Genomic DNA, 17,792 nt, shown 5'->3' with positions numbered 1-17,792 from the left:
TTACAGTCACATAATTGTGTCTTATGTTTTTTCTCACACATTAATTAGGAATTAATGTGTGAGAAAAGCTCAGTTGTATAATAACAGTTTAGTCCAAGTACTGATAAGCAATGCAATGAAATTGATTCTGATATAATATACCATAAGGTATTTTGATATTGCAGTTAAGCTTACATTTCATTAATAAAATGACAAGGAAGATAAAAACTACTCGATTAATTTGTGTTTCCTTATATCTCAATTTAAAAATATGTTGGTGGCTCCTCCTGGTATAGATTATACCTAATTAAGAAGGTTGCCAAATGAAAAGTTTGGGAACCACTGGTCAAGTGCTTAAGTAAAATATGTTTAGTACTTTAATGAAAACAGTATAATGTGATGCCGGAGCAATACAGACATAGGTACATTCACTGACATTGAGTCTTTACATTTGGTTTAAACCAGCATTGTGACAGCCCACAGCCCCACACCATGAAAAAAAACATCAACGCTGTGACAGATGAGTGAAATGTTGATCGTCTTCTCTCAACAGTACAGTAGGAGGCGATCCAAGAGGGTCTGGCTGCAGACCATGGGCGAGTGGAGCTCCACTCTCAAACAGGAAACACGTGACCTCCACTAGCGGGCAAGCGGAAATACGTCACCTCCACTTGAATTTATGAGATGAAGATGGCGTCGCCGGGAGAACTTTAATTCAGGTAATTTACCTTTCTACACTGAGAAACTGACGTTATTGTAACCTGCAATCAGGCCAGCTGACAGTCTTGCCTGGGCCCGGGACAAGATAATCTTGGAGGGCCCCTCGGCACCCCTACTTTTTACTGGTAACAAGACATTTGGCATTATTAGATTCATGACCCACGAATATTGCATTATTATACATTGTATTCAACATTTATATAGTAAATAAATGTAGTACTGACACAAAATAACTTGTATTTATGTAACGTCAACCCCCTTTGAAAACCTCTATTTTCTTCTGCTCTTTTCTACTCTTTTCTTTTCTTTTCTGAGCACCGGACTTGTGCTGAGTCTGACCAGATATTTTGAGCGTACTGAACTTCAAATCAAATGACATCATAAAATTTTGATCAGTGGCCAAACCATTTTTGTGTTGGGCTGGGGGTTTCTTGACCACTATTTCAAGTATAGGAAGAAAACAAATAAAACGTTTTTTTATGTATCTCAAATACAGTCACCTCCATAAATATAGGAACAGAAGCACATTTTGTGTTATTTTAGATATTTACCAAAATGTATTATAGTTAGAGTCATATTAGGGATATTGGCTTACAGTGCACACTCTCAGCTTTATTTTGAGGGTATTCACATCCATATTGGCTGAAGGATTTAGGAATTACAGCCATTTAATATGTAGCTCCCCCTTTTTAAAGGGGTCAAAAGTAATGGGACAGTTGACTTAAAAACTGTTTTAGGGACAGGTATTGTCTATTTGTTAAATAATTTCCTCATGAATGACAGATGTTAAAGGTCTGGAGTTGATTTAAGTGTGGTATTTGCATTTGGAAGCTGTGGCTGTGAACCCAAATCATTTGATTCAGGGACATCTCCATGCAAGTGATACAGACCATAATTAGGTTTCAAAAACACAACAAATCCATCAGAGAGATGGCATGAACATTAAGAGTGGCCACATCAACAATTTGGCACATCCAGATAAAAAAACAACACAGTGGTGAGCTTAGCAACATTAAAATCCTGTATGTCTAAATGGGATAACAGTGGTGGATGATCGCATTATCCTCTCCATTATAAAGAAAAACCATCATAACTGTAACTGGAATACATTTTGGTAAACAGCTAAAATAACACAAAATGTGCTTCTGTTCCAATATTTATGGAGGTGACTGTATTAGATTTTTTTCCACAAATATGCCTATTTTCTTTATTTTTTAGGGGCCAAGCACCGAAGGTGCTGAGGCACCTATTGGAACTGTCAGTATTATTATTCTTCATCTTCTTCCCCAATGGGAGTCTATGGCAGCCCTATGAACCGTACGTAGGAAAATGATGAAATTTGGCACAGTTGTAGAGGTGGTCCTGAACAGTCAAGTGACCAAAAATGGGGTCTCTAGCACTAACTCTATAGCGCCACCAGCAGTGCACAAATTCAATGTTCATATGGTTATAACTGCTGATGCGCTTGATCTATGAAAATTCTACTTAGTACACGTGATTGCTCTCCTCATGCTTGTTGTTTTTAATACCTTAAAGTAAAACTCCACCCATTACAGTAGTGGCCATTTTGAAATGTACAGTATTCTGTTTATTCGCTACTCCTCCTTCAAATTTTGTTCAATTGTTATGAAATTTGGCACAGGTGAACTTCCGAGTGAGCCGCACAGAAATGACCGAACAGAATTTTGATATTTATCTTTGTTCAAAAGTAATAAATGCGCAAACTTAACAAGGATGACGCAAAAATGGTTCTGAAGCTGTAGCTCGGTCATTCTTTGATCAATTGAAATGAAATTTGGTACACTTCATGTGGACCATGAACTTGGGGTTCATGCCAAATTTGGTGACAGCGCCACCTATGGGTCATGAGATATGAAAATAGGCTATTTTTGCCCATAACTTCTGAACTGTTTGTCAGAAAATTATGATCTTGATGTCTATGGATTGCTTACATCATGCCGCATCTGTCGATGTGTATTATGCCGGGTTTGACCGAACCGCCTGTCCGCCATTTTGAAATTTCACATTATTTGTTATTTTTTTTAACTATTGGACATATCCGCGCAAAAATTAGTAAGGAGCTATGACATGATGTCCTGAACAGAGGCGGACAGAGTACACAGGTTCATTACTTGAGTAAGAGTACAGTTACCCCTTGCTAAATTTTACTCAAGTACAAGTAAAAGTACTGCAGTCAGATGTCTACTAAAGTAAAAGTAAAAAGTACTTGTTTTTAAAAGTACTTGAGTATCAAGAGTACATGAGTAAATTTTTACATTTTGCATTACTACTGCCACAGTGCACATTGAACCACATAAGATGATTGACAGCTGTACAGCAAATGATAGAGCTCTGAGGTCAAATCTGACACACATCTCACTCCGTTCGCTCTTTGAGCTCTTCAGATCGCATAATTCAGTGGAAAATGAATAGAAATCTTATTCTGTAAGACTAAATATTTTACTAACATGTGATAATTAATCATTATTTCTTCAAATATGCGCACCATTGTACTATACTGCCCTACAAAGCGAAAGCGCAGTAACTACGCTTTTGGTCAAAATTGAGTTAAGGGTTAAAATGGGCTATGTGAGATCTGTTGTGTCTTGTGACAAAGTCTCCTGGTTAAATTTTGTCCCATTTCAGAGAAATGTGTGTGCCAAAATTGCAGTAACATGTTTGACTGGCTGGTGTAAAAAACTTTAAAGCCATTTTTCTCAGTTTCAGTGTTTGCGTAGATACTGCACTTAGCCTTTGGAGGGCAGTATAGCCCTGGTGGATTCTGTATATTTTATGTATTTGAATACAAATAAACCGGAGAAGACGAGAATGAATGTTTGATGATTTCTATTCAAAATAACAAACGTTTCAGATTAATTATTTTGCACTCCTGGCATAAATTAAGAAATTGCAGTCACTGCAAACCAGTTTAATAACAAACAGTGGTCAAATGTCGAAGCTGGAGTATTAAACCTGTCTTCTGATGCTGAGTTTGTCCAGATCAAGTAAGAGTGTGATGTTTTGAAGAGTAATGAATTTTGAACAACAATAATCCGGGATCACCAGTGATCCCTGCCGCTCTCAAGGGGTTGAATTTTTGTAAGCGGTGATGAAGCTCTGTTTTGGTAATCACAGCAAACACTTAAAGTGAAAACTATCATTAACTTGTTTAGAAAATTAAAAGAGTCTGGCGAGGTGGAGCCACGGGTTGTCACATTCCCGGGATGGACCTGCTATGTCTTCATCCATTGTTTCGTCCATGATTTCTTCTCTTATCTAAATCTGACTCTTGAGACTTTGGCGGAAAGCTGAAGGTGATAGCTGATAGGCTGTCCCAATCAGTGGCGCCTGCACAATCCAATCACGTTTGAAAAAAGAGAAACAACAAATCGAGGGTTTCTGAAATTTTTCTTTTTTCCTTTTTTTTTAGAAGAAGTAACGGGTACTCACAGTTATGGATAGAAATGTAGTGGAGTAAAGATTACAATATTTGCCTCTTAAATGTACTTGAGTAAAGTCATGAGTACTCCCCAAAAATAATACTCGAGTAAAGTACAGATCCCTCAAAATTGTACTTAAGTACTATACTCAAGTAAATGTACTCCGTTACTGTCCGGCTCTGGTCCTGAAGGTACCTAGGAAGTCAGAGTACAGCGCCACCTAGGGGTTATAAACTATAACAGTTCTTATGGAACTGCTTATAACTTCTGAATCCTTTGTCTGATATTAATTTCTTTGTGAAATTGTTTCACTGGTTTATGCCGAATGCAATGATACCTTGTTTGTCATTTTCCAACATTCTGTTCATGTGTTATTGTAAAGCATATGGTAGATGATTTTTTCGCTACTCCTTTTACAAATTTTGTTTATTTTATGCCAGGTACTGTTCGTATAATGTTTGGAGCAATCCGCACAGAAATGACTGAACAGATTTTTGATATTCTGTTCTCTTTCTTAGAAATACCACTCCAAAGTTGACCGTGCCTGTGACGTTGTCTATTTGTCATAGTAAATTAATGTGACTGTATATTACATTGTATAGCATTACTATACAGAATGATCTCCTTGTCTTCAATCTCACTTGAGCTTTTTGATTCTCATATACATTGTATTTCTGTTAGTTCTGCTCTGCACTGTCAGTTCTGCATCTGTGTTGATTGGCATATGTCAATCCTTGCAGCACCTAAGCTGTTTTTTGCTGCCCTTTGAGCTCTGTTAACTGAGTTGCGCATCTGGTTAACCACATGCCATGAGATTCTGAGGTCATGGGTTCGAATCCCATGTGCAGTGGTATTTTGGTTTGTGATTTTCATACTATACATTGTATTTCAGTTATTTGTGCTCTCTGTTGTCATTTCTGCACTTTTGGTAATTGCTGGATATCAATGTTTACAGCTCTAAATCTCTATTCTAAAGCTTGGACACACCAACTCAGTGGTCTAATCGTTTACTCAGTGGCGCATGCGGTAAGTGCTGTGCTTTGGGAACCTGATTACCTGGGTTCGAATACCAGCTCTTACTTTCACTTATTGAGATTTCCTTTTGCGTTTCCTTTAACACGTTCTTCTCGACCTGTCTGGTTTTCCACACGTGTTATATTTTTGCCATCTTTACTGTTGTTGCTCCGCACTGCAGTGGTTCTGCTCTGCATTTGCTTTGCTTCGGGTTCGGCCTCTGTATTGCGCGCTTTCTGCGCTTTGCACAGTTGCTGCGTCGTGTGGTTTTTGCTGTGCTTTGGGTGCTCATTGTGCTGAAGGTGCTTGGCCCCGCAATTGCTGCTTGCAGCTATATTTAACAATTGCAGTGTTTCCCAAAAGATTTTGACAGACTGTGGCGGTGATGACGTCACACGCCGATTAGCATATATGTGGCGTAATTGCGTCGTGTTTTACTCTTTTTATATTGCATTTTAACATAACTGAATGCTATTTTTACATATTATTTGTTCTGTTGTCTATAAAATAGTGACTAAACAGGACCCAGTAACGACCCAGTGATTCATTGTTAATGTATGTTAATGTCAATGTAAATCCAATCAGCTCTTTCTTTAACTGCTGCTAAAAACGCGCCCTCATCTGACAAAATCATCATACATTTACATTGAGGCTGTACTGATGTTGCTCTTCTCATCAGTGTTGTTGCGTTATGAGCGCTTTTTTATTTTAAACACGAGTGGTAGTTTTGTTGTATATCATCGTGTATAGCGCAGACAATTTGTTGCAAATTCAGAATATGAGAGAATACGGTTAGTGTTACTACAGAACACGTGCACGAGCATACCGCATCATAGGTAGGGAGAGAGCTCAGACACAGACTCACACCAGAACGGGTATGTCAGTGTGGTAATGCTGACCTTTTGTTAAGTCACTCATGATGAACTCGATCCGCCATCTTCTCTATCCGTGATTGTTGACGTTTACGCGAAAAAGAAAGTAAAAGGAACGCGGAGTTAAAATACTTTTGACTGTAGAGAGAGACGCGCTGCTTGCAACAGGAGAGAGAGGGGAGGGGTGCGCGCTGTTGAGGCGCTGCATGCAACGAGAGAGGGAGGAGGGAGGCGCGCTGAGCGCTTACTACAATGAATATACTAAAATTAAAATGTAAATGGTAATCATGAAAAATCTATTTGTGGCGGCCAGTGTTGATTCTATGGCAGATAAATCAATGTATGGAAAACACTGAATTATTTCATAGGTTCCAGTTCTGGGCCCCCCCTCATCCTGGGCCCGGGACAACAGACCCGTATGTCCCCCCCTGTCGGCGGGCGTGCCTGCAATGTAAGCAGAAAACAAACGAGCGAAACGAATAAACAATTTATATATTTATTTTTTACTGACGAACAATTTATGTCTCGCGAATGTTAACGTTTGCTGATCATGACAACATATTCGTAACCTATGATTTGATGGCTTATTGTGTTAAAACAAAGTAGTAATGAAAGTACACGATCGTTTTGTATATGTGTGTGTTGCGTTTGTTGTTTAACGTGAAAAGTAATACAAGGAGGCTGTTTTCACCTTTAATTTCTCACTCCTTTATAGGTAGCATTATGTGGAAAGTATGATGCAGATATTTGACAGTTTTTGAAGGTACCTAGCTACACTCCCAGCAAAAATGACGATGTTGCAGTGGCTACTGACATTTTGCAGGCATGTGTTCATAATCACTTTAATGTTGATGAAAATTGCTTGTAATGTCTCTGTAATAAATCATGTTTCATATCTGCAGTTGCCAGAGGATATTCTCCAAAGGGTCTTTGTTGTTCTAGAAGATTGCTGCTCTGCAATCCGGCTGGCTTTAACAAGACAGAGATTCAGCAAACATTGACAGTGTTGGACTTTAAGGCGTCCATTGCATGTTCATAATTAGAGGAAAGACACGGTATTAAAATTAAACTATTTATTGATCAGATATGAAAACGTTTTACAGCACGCTGGGTCATCTCAAGCAATGAACAACCAGCTCAAAAAGTAACATGCATATTTATAAAATATATGACGTCGATCTTTCTTCTTAGAATCTCCACCCACAAAGGCCGTTCCCCTCGTACATCTGACTCCATCACCACACCCAGTTTTAGCCTGCAGGAGAAGATAGACACACACAGACAAAGAAAAAACAAACTGTTCTCCGCTCATTCCTGAGAGCCATGCAGTCCGTCACTTCCTCCCCAGTACTCCTCCACTTCACATATGATTGACTTCACATAGAATATAATAATGCTTTCTTAAAAACAAAGCATTAATAAAACATTCATTTATTCATAAAGAACATAAGCTGTAAGATGAAAGTGATTATTATGTAAAACACATTTCAATATCATGACATCATTTCATTATTCGTAAAATTGGTTATATGAATAAGGCACACATTAACTTCTTTAGATAGATAAACACATATTAAATCTTTTACTGCAATACTACTTCTAAGCAAACACTTTAATCATTATTAAAAAACCATCTGTTAGGGAAGAATACACACACACAAAGAACAAGCGCAGGAGATTCTGTTCTTCAAGGTTGAGCTGCCATCCCCCATTACGTTATTCTGTATGCAACCTTCATTTCATTGGTTAATACACATTTATCAAAGACAACATCATATCTTTATTACATCAATTATTCAATGATTAATACTGATTAAGTAAGAAATATATTGCATATTTTATCCTGTGAATATTAAAGCATTAGTTAATACATGGTTGTCTGTCTGCTTTTCTTCTTTAAGCCTCGCTCTTTATCTTGACAATTTCCAGACATACATTCATCCTCCTTGCAGTTTTTACACAGCACACAAGCTGCTCCCCCTCAGTACAAACACCTCATTTTACATAATAGCTCAGTGCATATATGAAACACACAGTGTTTGTAGAATAAAATGATTAATTAAAGAAATATAAAATAGAACAAAATCAATTTCCACAGTCCTTATTTGGACATCTTTGTAACTTCAACACTTTTGGCAATCATCATGAAATGTAGGCAGTAAATATGTAAAACATAATTAATCAACAACACAACAATACTCCATTGTTCATGAATTGGTTAAATGCATTCATTAGTTAAACATACTAATTTTCACTTTCTCTAAATATAACATAGTTATAAAGCAAACAACTTGTTTATTGAAACCATCTGTTCTGTGTGTTTTCCCTTCAGGGCTCTGTTATCAGCGTTTGCTGATTCCTCCCCCAACCGAAACCATACAGACAACTTTCTTGTACTCAGCACAGAAATCATTGTCGTAACAATACACATAAATTAAGATTATAAACAGCACGATTAATAAAACAAAATCAAATCCCACAACAGCCAGGAGCATTTTCAGCACAAGGAACACTTCAGCTGGCCTTATAGTGAGTTCAAAAAGTGTGGTTGCTCCATTTTGTTTTTTGTGGGTATAACAATTAGGCTATTATGTTAATCATACTTCCTTTCATTTCCATAACATGACATTTTTGACTGTTAAATATGTGTTAATTCATTGTCTGAATTGTGTCACTTAATATGCTGTTATGATTGTGTTTTGATACTAAACAGGTGTAGTGAATTGGAATAGACTGTCAGAGAGACCCCGGGGAATTTACAGAAAACCTTAAACCATCTCTGTGTGCAGCCGCCTACAGTGCAGCAAGTTTTCAAAGACTATTTGTAATGACTTGTAAGAGACGGAAGCAAACGCAGGTGAAAAATATAACAATGTTTATTAAATGTAAACAAAGAGAGAGTATTCAGAGTCAATGCGGAAGTAATCCAGTCCGGTGTTGTTGAAGGCAATGGTGACGATGACTACGGTGGAAGTTGGTGATTTGAGTGCGATGTTGGTGGAGTGGTGAGCAGTGGTGAAATCCAGGCTGACACGGAACATCCACACGAAGACGACGACGACAATACACATCCAACTGTAACACGTAATCCAGAGCACACGAAACAACCAAGCAACACGGAGACTGAGCAAACATAAGAATCTGGCAGGGAACAGAAAGTCAGGTGAGTATATATGGAGATGATGTAATGATGAACAGCTGGAGCGAGACAATCAACACACAGGTGAAAGGGATTGCTCTAACGAGCACATGGCAGGGGTAAGTGAACAACACACACACACAAACATGACACGGAGGAAAACAATGGATTTTCCTACCGTGACAGTACCCCCTCCCCTAGGAACGCCCCTCGGCGTTCCCAGCCTGCTTTACCTGTTGATTGAATTCATCAATAAGGCGGTGATCCAGTATGTCCCGAGCAGGAACCCACCTTCTCTCCTCCGGACCGTAACCTTCCCAATCCACCAAGTACTGAAATCCGCGTCCCCTCCGTCTGGAGTCCAGAATACGGTTAACCGAATAAGTGGTCTCCCCATTAACGATACGAGGCGGAGGGGGAACCGGGGCAGGCGGATTAAGACGGGAAAAAATCACCGGTTTAATTTTGGAAACGTGAAAGACGGGGTGAACCCTCCTGTACGCAGGAGGAAGGCTAAGACGCACTGTTACCGGATTAATGATCTTGGTAACAGAAAACGGGCCAATAAATTTGGGAGCAAGTTTATTCGAGACGGAACGCATCGGAATATTCTGGGTTGAAAGCCACACTCTTTGACCGACGACGTATCGGGGAGGCTTCAACCGGTGGCGATCGGCCTTAGCCTTGGTGCGCGACCTTGCCTGGAGCAGAGCTCTGCGAGCTCTGGTCCAGGTGCGGTGACACCTCTGGACTAGTGCGTTTGCGGAGGGGACCGACACCTCGGATTCAGTACTGACAAAATTAGGTGGTTGGTACCCTAAACTACACTTAAATGGAGACATGCCCGTAGATGACACCGGCAGAGAATTGTGTGCGTACTCCACAATTGAGAGTTGCTGACACCAGGACGAAGGATTCTTGGAAACCAGACATCGCAACACCCTTTCGACGTCCTGATTGGCTCGCTCGGTTTGACCGTTGCTCTGGGGATGAAACCCGGACGAAAGGCTAACAGTCGCCCCTAGCAATTTGCAGAACTCTCGCCAAAATTTGGACACAAACTGGGGACCCCTGTCAGAGACCACATCTGTCGGGAGGCCATGTATACGGAAGACGTGGTCAATGACAGCTACCGCTGTTTCCTTGGCTGATGGTAATTTGGGCAAGGGAATGAAATGAGTCGCCTTCGAGAACCGGTCCACTACGGTCAAAATCACCGTATTACCCTTAGAGGGTGGGAGGGCGGTAATGAAATCTAGCGATATGTGGGACCAGGGTCTCGAAGGGACAGACAGCGGCAAAAGTAACCCATCTGGAGGACGATTGGAAGGGTTACCAACGGCACAAACCGAACAAGCCAAGACGAAGTCGTGGACGTCACGAGCCATACCAGGCCACCAAAATCGTTGCTTGACTAGAAACCTAGTTCTACTAACCCCTGGGTGACAAGCAACACTGGAACCATGACCCCACTGGAGGACGTCTGACCGTAACCCTTCCGGCACAAATAAACGGTTCGGTGGGCAGCAAGCCGGGGGCGTTACCCCTTCTAAGGCTGTCAAAAGCTTCGATTCGACCTCCCATCTGAGCGCGGAGATAATGATTTTCTCCGGTAAAATGGGCTCGGAGTAGCAGTACTATCGGAACGCTCAAAAAGACGGGATAAAGCATCGGGTTTGATGTTTCTGGAACCCGGCCGGTAAGAAAGTGTAAAATCGAAACGACCGAAAAACAATGCCCACCGAGCCTGCCTGGAGTTAAGTCTTTTGGCGGTTCTAATGTATTCGAGATTCTTATGGTCCGTCCATACAATGAAAGGTACACCCGACCCTTCAAGCCAGTGACGCCATTCTTCCAGTGCTAGCTTGACCGCCAACAACTCTCGATTGCCAATGTCATAGTTAACTTCCGCAGGAGATAAACGATGAGAATAATACGCGCAAGGATGAACCTTTCCGTCTGAGGATGCGCGCTGGGACAACACTGCTCCTACCCCCACCTCTGACGCGTCGACCTCCACTATGAATTGACGTAAACGATCAGGGGTAACGAGAATGGGAGCTGAAACAAAGCAGCTTTTCAGTTTGTCAAACGCAACCTCAGCTGCATCTGACCACCTGAACGTCAAACCAGGGGAGGTCAAAGCGGTCAGAGGTGCGGCTAGTTGGCTGAAATTGCGAATGAAATGCCGGTAAAAATTGGCGAACCCCAGAAATCTCTGCAGGGCCTTGCGAGACTCTGGGGATGGCCAATCTACCACAGCCTTAACTTTCTCAGGATCCATGCGAACACCCTCAGTCGAAATGATGTGTCCTAAAAAAGAAACAGACTGTGCATGAAAAACGCATTTCTCCGCCTTGACAAAAAGCCCATTCTCTAGCAACCGCAGAAGCACTCGTCGTACGTGTTGCAAATGTTCCTGGAGAGACGAAGAAAAAATCAATATGTCATCCAGGTAAACATATATGAACTGATCTACCATGTCTCGCAACACGTCATTAACGAGTGCTTGAAAGACTGCCGGCGAGTTCGTGAGACCGAAAGGCATCACGCAGTACTCAAAATGGTGTGGTTCCCAGATGTGATGTGATGAGTGTAATGGGTGCTGTGGTGTGCTTGATAGTGGGTAATGGATGTCCATTGAGGGCGAAGGGCTCAATCTGGTGGGTGAGTGGAATGAACTGTAGCTGAAGCTTACGTGCCAGAGAGCTATCGATGAAATTGCCCTCCGCCCCTGAATCCAGAAGAGCGTGCCCAGTGTGTGACTTCGTGGACCACCGTAGTCTCACCGGGAGGAAGATAGATGTCATAGAGGTCTTCTGTGCGGAGATCCCGCCCGATAGTAGCCTCTGCCTAGCTATCGGGCGTGGTCCTTTTACCGGGCACCGATGACATTGGTGACCCAGCTCGCCACAGTACATGCAAAGTCCCAGGGATCTCCGCCGCATTCTCTCCTCCCGGGGTAACCGAGCTCGACCCATCTGCATGGGCTCCGGATCTGAGATGGACCTGCATCTTCCCCTCTCAACTGGGACGTGGCGTGAGTCCTTCTTCTGGCTGAAATGGACAGGCGTGCGTCAACCCGGATCGCCAAATCCACCAGCCCATTAAGAGAGGTAGGTAACTCCGCCGTAACGATCTCTCGCTGGATCCGATCCGCCAACCCATGCAGAAACTGATCCCACTGCGCCTCCTCGTTCCACCTGCACTCCGCCACCAGGGTCCGGAAGTCGATGGCATAGTCCGAGACCGACCGCTCCCCCTGCCTGAGTTCTGTGAGGAGACGGGCGGCCTCCTTCCCGGCGACGGAGCGATCGAAAACCCTCTTCATCTCTTCGGAAAGCGAGGCGAACGAGGAGCAACAGTTGTCCTTGTTTTCCCATACCGCCGTTCCCCAGAGGGCAGCCTTGCCTGTGAGTAGGGAGAGAGTGAAGGCCACTTTCGTCTCTTCGAGGAGAAATGACTGGGGCTGTTGGGCGAAATGCAAAGAACAATGAGAGAGAAAAGTACGGCAATAGTTGGGCTCACCAGAATACTTCTCCGGGATAGGAAGTCTCGGTTCCGGGTTGAAACTACCCCCTGGAGGTGATGATGATGCGGGCGGTATGGGTGGCGCAGTGAGAGGCGTGATGTTATGAGATCGCTGAGAGAGCTCGGAAACCTTTGCCACCATTGCCTGGACGGCCTTCCGCATGTCTTCAATGGCTATATCCTGATGATCCAAACGGGCCAGAGATCGCTGGAGAAACCCCTCCAAAGCGGACCTTGGTTGTTCTCCTGCTGCTTCCATGTTGGCCAGATTCTTCTGTAATGACTTGTAAGAGACGGAAGCAAACGCAGGTGAAAAATATAACAATGTTTATTAAATGTAAACAAAGAGGGAGTATTCAGAGTCAATGCGGAAGTAATCCAGTCCGGTGTTGTTGAAGGCAATGGTGACGATGACTACGGTGGAAGTTGGTGATTTGAGTGCGACGTTGGTGGAGTGGTGAGCAGTGGTGAAATCCAGGCTGACACGGAACATCCACACGACGACGACGACAATACACATCCAACTGTAACACGTAATCCAGAGCACACGAAACAACCAAGCAACACGGAGACTGAGCAAACATAAGAATCTGGCAGGGAACAGAAAGTCAGGTGAGTATATATGGAGATGATGTAATGATGAACAGCTGGAGCGAGACAATCAACACACAGGTGAAAGGGATTGCTCTAACGAGCACATGGCAGGGGTAAGTGAACAACACACACACACAAACATGACAAGGAGGAAAACAATGGATTTTCCTACCGTGACACTATTTGGCTGGCTTCTGGGAAAATGAACAACATGGAGTGCTTTTGGGGTTTTACTCCTCAGATGACCACCCTGGCTACTGGAATTGCTTCATACAGCGCTTTTCCATTGCATAGTACCCCACGGTTTAGTTTAGTTTGGGTCGGGTCAGCTCACCTCACTTTGGCGTGGTTAGCTTTTTAATTGAGTTTAGTATCACTTCGCAGTGGGAGGAATTATAGGCGTGTCGTTATATTTGCGCTGCATACGGCTGTGACATCATACAAGAGAGAGCGTCCTTGTACATTCCCATACATTTATTTATTTATCAGTCCGCCACAAAATTAAAATTGGCCACCACAAATAGATGTTTACTTTGCACATCGCGTTTAACTACGTATGTCTCACATGACAGTTTCTGTTCAAACACCCGTGGCGTCTGTCGACGGCGCTCCGCTGAGCCTCAATGAAGTTGCATTAAAGCATAAATAATACTGATGGCACGTCGCGAACGTGCCGCCACAAAATTAAAATTGGCCACCACAAATAGAAGTTTACTTTGCACATCGCGTTTATAACTACCTCTGTCTCACATAACAGTTTCTGTTCAAACACCCGTGGCGTCTGTCGACGGCGCTCCGCTGAGCCTCAATGAAGTTGCATTAAAGCATAAATAATACTGACGTGCACGTCGCGAATGTGCCGCCACAAACTGCAAGTCTGGAAAAAACTGTTATGTGTTCCGGATTCACAACCTGTGGATGTTTTTAATCGCTAAAAGGGTGTTTGGAAACTTAAAACAGAGCACAGATGACAACATGTTTGCTCGAGACAGCGCAAGCTAGCAGCAAGCTTAAGCTAAAGCTAATATTTTACATAATAGGATGACGGCGCCGATGACGATTCTCTCAGACCAATCAGTGAACTACAGTGTTTACGCGTCACGTTTGGTATCAGCTCGGGCCGCTTGGAACCCCAACCGAGGTGGTACGAAAAAAAGTATCGGGTACTACGAGGTGATCCCAATGGAAAAGCTCCCAAAAGTAAGCTGACCCGACCCAAACTAAACCAAACCGTGGGGTACTATGCAATGGAAAAGCGCCAATAGACAGAATAGGTGTGTGTGTGTGTGTGTGTGTGTGTGTGTGTGTGTGTGTGTGTGTGTGTGTGTGTGTGTGTGTGTGTGTGTGTGTGTGTGTGTGTGTGTGCAGGCACAGTGTGTCTTTACTTTAACACTTGTGGTCACTTTAAGTTCATGTATATTGTTAAAAAAGCAAAAGATGGTTTTTGTATTTACTCAAAAACAATTAAAATTGGGAAAATTGTGGACTCTTCATTTTTTCACTGTAGCTGATTTGTATATGAGCAATTCCTTGCAAATGTCAAACTTATCACGAAAAGTAACGTTTTTAATCACACTGGTATCTCATATGTCAATACATACATGGTTTAAATATAGTTTGTTCATTGAAGATCCATCCCTTCCCCATTTTTGGGGGTATTATTGCTCCTGGGTAATGCCTTTTAATTTATAGAATTCTTACAGTGTATTGTCTCCCAAAACCAGTGTCCTTTTTGTCACAACCAAAATGCATACATGATTCCCTCATCTAAAATAGAAAATTTAAGTATAGACTGATAGCGGTTGTCTGGACTCTTAACATTTGATATTTAGAAAACTTTAAAAAGGTTGTTAAATGTATTGGTAATGACTGCATTCTATTGAGTTTTCACTACAAATGTCACATCCATAACCCTGGGATGACTCATGTTGTTATTTAGCTTTAAATGCAAAATTCTGATTTCTAAATTAATTTTGTTTATAGTTTTCATTTTAATATAAATTCATTCATTTGATGTTCACATCTGAATATCACAACATAATGTTTGAGTCATTCTCTGAGATGGGTGCCTTTTGGGTCATACTTTTTTTAGAATATATACCTTAAATAGTTATATTTTTGTTCATTTCATGTGATAGTGGATTAGTCAAACCTTTAAGAAAATACATTTTCCCACCTCAGGCATGAAATTCTAATCAATATTGAGTGTTTTTTCCACTTGGACTTGGACCCTGTTTAAATATGATTTAAAACGATTTTCAAGTAAATTCTTGTAGAAGCTTTTCAATGAGATGTCCCTTGTTTGATATCATTTATTGCATGTAGAATTTTTTTTAATACTCACCATTTGAATACCAAATCAGGTCATGAAAACTGTATCTAACATTGGTCTTCATATCTTATCACAAAATATGCATTAACATTAGAATTTAATCAGGCTTTCATATTTTTTCAGACTGTCCTATAAATTCTGCACACAGCAAAACAAACATTGACCTAATTTGTCGTTTCATCACCAAAATATTAATAAAAATTATCAAATAACAGGGTTGAACTCAGCATAACGGGGTTGAAAATGATAACAGGGTTGAAGTGATGATCATCATTTAATATAGCATGGATTTCTTACCTGTAAAATTAATGATATCACATTCAATAAAATTGTATTTTATTAAAGTTGGCAAAAACAAACAAACATTTTAATAAGTATTTAACATTAAATCAAAAGAATTAAGGATTAATTGATCAAAAACATCAATCGATCTTTCAATTTGGTTTTATTGAACATAAAATACCATAATCGATTATTTCTAACAGGTCACATAACAATATAACAAGTCTACAATTGAGTACTCTACTAAACAGTGTCAAATTTTCAACCCCGTCACAACGATTCAACCCTGTTATAATAAAAATGTGACGGGGTTGAATGTGACGGGGTTGAAGTTTTTGCCTAACAGTAGCTGTAACTCCGTACTTAACTAAGACAGTAGCATCACATGGCATTTAGGAAATCATACAAGTTTAATGTTTTGCAAAAATATTATTTAATTTTTCTTAAACCATTGTTTACTATCATTTAGTAATACAACAGAGTTGAAATGTTGAGCCTGACAATCTTAATCTGACAGTGAAAAGCATGAAATAAATGTAAGAAAAGATTCTGACACTTGCCTTTCTTTGCAGCATGTTCTTCAAGAGACTTGTGTGATATCACTTTCTGGGTGTGATGCCACAGGGATTGATCCGTTATTTTTTATAGGGGGGTAAATAGTATGGCGTGACGGGGTTGAAAACAAACTGGAGGACGTGTATAAATATTGCAATTTCATATATAATTAATGCATTTTTATATACATATGTATATTTTAGTTAAAGTAAACCCATGTATGATTAAATTAGCAGTAACTATTTTGCATTAATTGCAGTTTTTATGTGTTTGATATTCAATGAAAATGTAATGATGGTTAGTGAGGACATGCAAGTATGCTTGTTGTCTACTACTTAGGCAACCCATATCTATAAATTAAAATAAAATAAAAGCATTTTTTGTTGCATTATAATGCAAAGGCACCTGGTTCTATTAATTGACAGTGTTAAAATGCATTTTGTGATTTCCTTTAATTAAAAATCTTTGAAGTAAGTTTGGGGGACTTAAAGGGCACCCAATTCAGAGAATCACTCGTTTACTTTATAAAATGTATGGAGTGTTACATTGGTAGTTGAACTGTAACGTTATAGTTAAAAACAAACATGAACAAAAGGCAGAGGCACTCAAAATATGGGTTTTAATTCCACTGCTATGTTTAAATGTCTAGTGCAAATTGCTGGAGAGAAAGCATTCAGCCCCTTCGTGTCATAAAAACCGTAAAAGCTTAGTATACCGCTTCGGTACAATTATTTTAACTATCACACACTGACATTTTGTGACTATATAAAATGTTATGTATCATAATTTTAAATGTACATACAGAAATGTTATTTTTGGCTTTCATGAATGTGAAAGAAAAAAATATATTTCATAAACCTTATGTTTCTGTTAGTCAAAGTTCACATTCATAAATGTACATTTTCAAAGTGCAACCCCCTTTTTTTTTTAAACATGAGATGTATTTTGAATTTTCTAAAAACCTGAAAGTTATTAGAACAATGGCTGTATCACTTAATCTGGACTGAAAGACTGTTGGACTCTGGCATATTATTTTATTGTTATATGACAATGATGACAATTTGTGTTTGTTTCTTTTTCTGTTCTTTCAAGCATTTAATAAAAAAACCCAATTTTTTTAAACTACTTTTATTATGCGTGAAGATTAGGTGACGCATTTCCGCTCGCCCGCTACTGGAGGTCACGTGTTTCCTGTGGAGCTCCACTCGCCCGTAGTCTGCAGCCAGACCCTTCTCAGACGATCTGAAGTTCTTTAGTCCACCGATAAACCAACTAAAGAAAGAAAGAGTTTGCGTGTTAAGTGTTGTCTTGTCTCGGTGTATTTTAGTGTTGAG

This window comes from Misgurnus anguillicaudatus, chromosome 20 (assembly GCF_027580225.2).
Source record: "Misgurnus anguillicaudatus chromosome 20, ASM2758022v2, whole genome shotgun sequence".
Taxonomy (NCBI): domain Eukaryota; kingdom Metazoa; phylum Chordata; class Actinopteri; order Cypriniformes; family Cobitidae; genus Misgurnus; species Misgurnus anguillicaudatus.
The sequence above is the reverse complement of the archived record's forward strand: the minus strand, read 5'-3'. Positions refer to the sequence as shown.